The sequence below is a fragment of the Peromyscus maniculatus genome, chromosome 9 (assembly GCF_049852395.1).
Source record: "Peromyscus maniculatus bairdii isolate BWxNUB_F1_BW_parent chromosome 9, HU_Pman_BW_mat_3.1, whole genome shotgun sequence".
In the NCBI taxonomy this organism is placed as follows: Eukaryota; Metazoa; Chordata; class Mammalia; order Rodentia; family Cricetidae; genus Peromyscus; species Peromyscus maniculatus.
Genome location: NC_134860.1, coordinates 110,487,331 through 110,493,088, shown reverse-complemented (window position 1 = coordinate 110,493,088; position 5,758 = coordinate 110,487,331). Strand labels below are relative to the sequence as shown.

Sequence of the window (5,758 nt, the reverse complement as noted above, 5' to 3'; positions counted from 1 at the left end):
TTTGTCACCTACAGAGCCTTTGCCCTGTACTGGGGGAAAAAGTCTATGCCTCTTTCCACAACAGATATGTTTCTACAACAAAGTGACAGTCTTTTCTGGACCCTCTCCAATAAGAGGGAAGAATGGTTGTCTAAGGTCTTTATGTAAGATCAGACATTAATAATGTTTTCACTTCTACTTCTTCCTGGAGCTCTTCAGGACCTGTAAGGCTGCCCACATCCCATAGCCACATAGATCTCAGTAAGAAATGAGGCATGAGAAATAAGCAAGAAGGTATTTTGTAGGAAAAGAATATCTATTCAATCAGTTGCCTCTGATCTAGAAAGCAATAATAGCATATAAAGGAAAAAATCCAAGTTGCATATGGTATTTACAGAAGAGCAGGTTAACTTTGATTTGGAATCTAGAAAAGGTAAATTATTATTCTTACCAATTAGATTTTTTCAGGGAATGTTTATCTTTTTAAATTAGATATGTTTTGTTCTGGACTCATCTGATACCATTCTGCCTGATTCTGTCATCATATCCCAACTCTACTATTAAGATTAGATAGTCTGGGCTCTCTGCTCCTCCCCCTTCCAGAGACAGCCTTATCTTTTCGCACAGTGCCAGCTTCATTCCTGAGACAAGATGGTGAAGATTTCAGTGAGTGGATTTGGCCTAATTGGATGCCTGGTTACCAGAGCTGCCTTCCAGTCTGGCAAAGTTGAAATTGTTGCCATCAATGATCCCTTCATTGACCTCAACTACATGGTCTACATGTTCTGGTATGACTCTACCCATGGCAAGTTCAAGGGTACAGTCAAGGCTGAAAGTGGGAAGCTTGTTGTCAATGGGAAGGCCATCACCACCTTTCAGGAGCGAGATCCTGCCAACATCAAGTGGAATGAGGCTGGTGCCGAGTATGTTGTGGAGTCTACTGGTGTCTTCACCACCATGGAGAAGGCTGGGGCCTGCTTGAAGGGTGCGGCCAAAAGGGTCATCATCTCTGCCATTTCTGCTGATGCCCCCATGTTTGTGATGTGTGTGAAACATGAGAAGTATGACAATTCACTCAAGATTGTCAGCAATGCTTCCTCACCACCAACTGCTTAGCCCCCACGCCCCACCCTCGGCCAAGGTCATCCATGACAACTTTGGCATTGTGGAGGGACTCATGACCACAGTCCACGCCATCACTATCACCCGGAAGACTGTGGATGGCCTCTCTGGGAAGCTGTGGCATGATGGCCATGGAGCTGCCCAGAATATCATCCCTGCATCCACTTGTGCTGCCAAGGCTGTGGGCAAGGTCATCCCAGAGCTGATTAGGAAGCTCACTGGCATGGCCTTCCATGTTCCTACCCTTGATGTGTCTGTCAGGGATCTGACATGCTGTCTGTAGAAACCTGCCAAGTATGATGACATCAAGAAGGTGGTGAAGCAGGAGTTGGAGGGCCCACTAAAGAGCATCCTGGGCTACACTGAGGACCAGGTTGTCTCCTGCAACTTTAACAGTGACCCCCACTCTTCCACCTTTGATGCTGGGGCTGGCATTGCTCTCAATGGCACCTTTGTGAAGCTTGTTTCCTGGTATGACAATGAATTCAGCTACAGCAACAGGGTGGTGGACCTCATGGCCTCCAAGGAGTAAGAAGCCCACCCTGAACCCCACCCCCACCAGCAAGGACAGGGCAAGAGAGACCTTCAGCTGCTGAGCATTTCCTGTCCCGACTCAGCCCCATTGAGCATCTCCCTCACTTTCCATCCCAGACCCCCAGAGTGACAGGAGGAGCTTAGGGAGCCCTATTCTCTTGAATACCATCAACAAAGTTCACTGCTCCCTTAAACAAAAAAGATCAGATAGTTTATCATCAAATTAACTACATATATTTGTTCTCAAATTAATTTTCTATCAAATAAAAATTTCCCTAATATGGTAGAAATGTTCATATGTTTCCCATTCCCTCAGCTTCAAAAATATTCTAGGAATAAAAGAGTGGGTACTGTATCTCCAAACTCCTAAGACAGAGTTTAAGAAATGTAATAGAAATGAAAGATTATTTTATAGGTACCATTATTACATACTTGACAACATGGCCAGTCTTAAATGTTCATTTTTAAATGTTCTTAAGTGGCCATGTCTGACGATATTCTTTATATAGCAGACAGGACAAGTCTTATTTTTTTTAATGGAGGAAGAGATTATTTGGCTGGTTGTCTAATGGTACAGTCAGTCCATAAGAACAGGGAAGGCATGAAAGCAACAGCCTGTCACATTGCATCCCCCAACCCAGGAAGCAGAGACAGGCAGTGCTGGTGGCCCATTTGCTCTCTGTATTTAACCAAGGACCCTGACCCATAGAATGGTGCCACCCTTTCAGAGTAGATCTTCTCATATAAACCTCTCTGAAAACACCCTCTCCAGCATCTCCTAGGTCATTCTAAATCCCGTTAATTTGACAAGATTAACCATGCTGGCCAGTGAGACCAGAACAATTTGAACTCCAAGATTACTTTTGAAGCCAGCCTGGACTACATGAAGCCTTGTCACAAGAATACCAAACCAAGGGTGTGATTGTGATTCAAGTGGTAGAGGGCTCACTGACAACCCAGGAAGGTCTCTGCTCCATTCCCACTGCTGTGGAAAAGTGAAACAATGGAAAAATGGTGCCGTGGTAGTGACTGCTAATAATCCCAGAATTCTAGAGGTAGAGACGTGAAGATTAGGAACACAAAGCCATCCTTGTCTCCACAGAACGTTGGATGCCAGCTTGGGCTAGATGAAACCCCATGATAAAAAAAAAACAAAAACAGACAAACAAACACATTCTCTTTTCTCTGATCTGTTTCAACAACTACTTTGGGAGCATCAAGTATCACTGTTGGCTGGGTTCTACTTGCATGTCCTCATGACTTCAGGCATACTCACATAGCTTTCTCTTCCCTGTGATGCTACCATACTGGCCAGGCAATCGTTACTGAAAAACAGCACAAGCTTTCACATCTTCCGTTCATGTGCCCTAAGATAAAATATGTTACTTGAGGTACAGAGACCAAACAGAGGTAAAAGCTCAACCAAAAAGTGGACCATGTCCTACTCCATCACTCTCAGCTCCAGCATCGTGGCTACCTGCATATTGCCAGATTCCCTGTCATGATGATAATGGACTAAACCTCTGAAACTGTAAGGGAGGTACATCAATTAAATGGTTTTATTTATAAGAGTTGACATGGTCATGATGTCTCTTCACAGCAATAAAAAACCCTAACTAAGACAGAAGTTGCAACCTGGACTTGAGTATTGCTGTGATAGGCCTGATCGTGCTTTTGTTTGGAGTAATATAGACTTTAGTACTTTGGGTTAGGAAAGCAGTGGAATGCTTTAAGCACTACTTAATGAGGAATAAGAGTAGAAGCATGGGAAAAATGGTGCTGATAAGGATTGAAATGTCAGGAGTTGCCTCAAGAGGTTTCAGAGAAAATTTTAGTTTGCTGCCTAGAAATCACTCTTGTGATATTTTGGTGAAGGAAGTGGTTGCCTTTTGCTCTTATCCTAAGAGTTTGTCTGAGGCTAAAGTGAAGTGTTTTGGATTAATTCCGTTGGCCAAAGAAATCTCAAAACAGCCTATCATAGACTTTGCAGTGTGGAAATTAGTGGTAACTCTAGTGAAGATACATAATGAAAGGAGCAAGCTGAGCAAGGAAAAATATTTGAGAAGAAGAGCACCACAAAGCAGAATGGAGCTGAATTCTTTGTTCAAAGAGATAAATAGATTAAGAAATGGAATAAATGGGGTCACCTCAGGGCAAGATTCCACATAGCTAAGTTTTCAGTTTGTGGAAAGGAATTAAAGAAAAGTTTGGAGCTCAGTGTGGTGGTGCACACTTTTAACCCCAACACTGAGAATGCAGAGGCTGACTGATCTCTGAGTTTAAGGCCAGCCTGGTCTAAAGATTACGTGTAAGGAGAGCTAAGTTTAGGCAGTAAAAGAAAACATAAAGCTGATGAAGTTTTTAAACAAGGAGGCCATATTCTAGCCCCAGTAAACAGTAGAACTTGACAGCTTTGGGCACTTGGTTCTGGCTTTAGAGTGAAAGATAGAAGAGATGGGTTATGAAAGTTGCCTTGGCACTTTAGGACAACCACTGAGGCCAGTCATGTGTCAATGGTGTCCCTGAATGGAGGCCGATTAGAGAGGCTATTGCATGAAGCTATGAAGTTGAAGCTTGGATTGCCTTGGAGAACCCAAGGTGCCAGAGTGGTGGAATATCTGCTGAAGAGAGCTACCAACAGAGAAAGTGTAACTAGCCCAAGAGAAAGAAATTATTGCAGTCAACAAAGCTGAACAGAGTTGGACATGTGTAGAGCATTTTGACCTCAGACATAGAGATGCAAAGTTTGGAGTTCACCCAGATGATTTTTGGTCTTGCTTTGGTCCAGCATTTCCTCATTATGTTCCATTCACTGTGTATTGGAATGGTAGTGTATATCCTGTAACATTATATGTTGGAAGTATGTGATCTGCTTTTTGATTTTGATTTTTATAGGTGATTACATTTAAGAAATTATCATGGATCTCAGAAGAGACTTTGGATGTTAGACTTTGAAACAAATTTGAGACTGTTATAGACTATGGGGACTTTTGAAGTTGGGCTGAAGGCATTTTCTGCACTATGATATGACTATAAGCCTTTGGGGGCCAGGGAGTAGAATGTGGTTGTTTGAAAGTAAATGTCCCCCAGAGGGAGTGGCACTATTAGAAAATGTAGCCTTGTTGGAAGAAGAGTGTTACTGTGTGGGCAGGCTTTGAGGTTTCTTTTCTCAAGCTCCACTCAGTGTGACAGTCAGTCAATGTCCTGTCACCTTTGAGTCAAGATGTAGGACTGTCAGCTTCAGCACTACATCTGCCTGCATGCTGCCATGCTCCCCATTCTGATGATAATGGACTGAACCTCTGAAACTGTAAGCAAGCCACCTCAATTAAATGTTTTTATTCATAAGAGTTGCTGTGGTCATGCTGTCTCTTCACAGCAATAAAAAACCCTAAGACAATAACTATGATAGAAAATATAGTATGCAGCTACATATGAATATGGTTATTAACTATAAATATACTTGTACCAATTAATAAATACACAAACACATATATGAACAACTATATGTTCATATATGTATGCACACAAATATATTTCATGAATGCATAGATGCAAGAATATTCTTAGATCTGTACATATATACACAGATATCACATAAACAAAAATAGTGTATTTCACTACAACAATGCAATGTTTGAGCTTAGCATTATTCCATCTAAATAGTATGATGCCTCATTTTTATGTGTTCATCAAATATCTGTCACACAATTAATGCTGACTAAATTATCACTAAACAGAGAAAAACTTAATTACCTTCATGTGATACATAATTTAATCCAAACATATACTGGTCAACAACTTATGAAATAATATAATCATTAAAATTTTATAGGCTGGCATTTGGGCTGTCATGTTGGTAAGACTATGGGTGTAGCTTCTGACTTTGCTAGAAGAAAATTTCAGAGCAAACTCCCTAATCCTCTGGTTCTTATATCTTTCCAGCCCTTCTTCTACAATGTTCTCTGAGCCTTAGATGTGGAAGTGTTTTGTATCTGTATCCATTGGGCTCCACAGCTCTGTGTTTTGATTGGTTGTGTTTTTCTTTAGGGGTCTCCATCCTTGCAAAGAGAATTTTCCTTGATGAGTGGTGAAGACCTAAGTAAGGATGACACCAATAGAG

At 41.6% G+C, this 5,758-nt stretch overlaps 1 pseudogene; it reads left to right on the top strand.

Annotated features, from left to right (window-relative positions):
* Positions 1-630: 630 nt before the first annotated feature.
* LOC102920060 (glyceraldehyde-3-phosphate dehydrogenase pseudogene) lies at positions 631-1,633 on the top strand (annotated as a pseudogene).
* Positions 1,634-5,758: the final 4,125 nt, after the last annotated feature.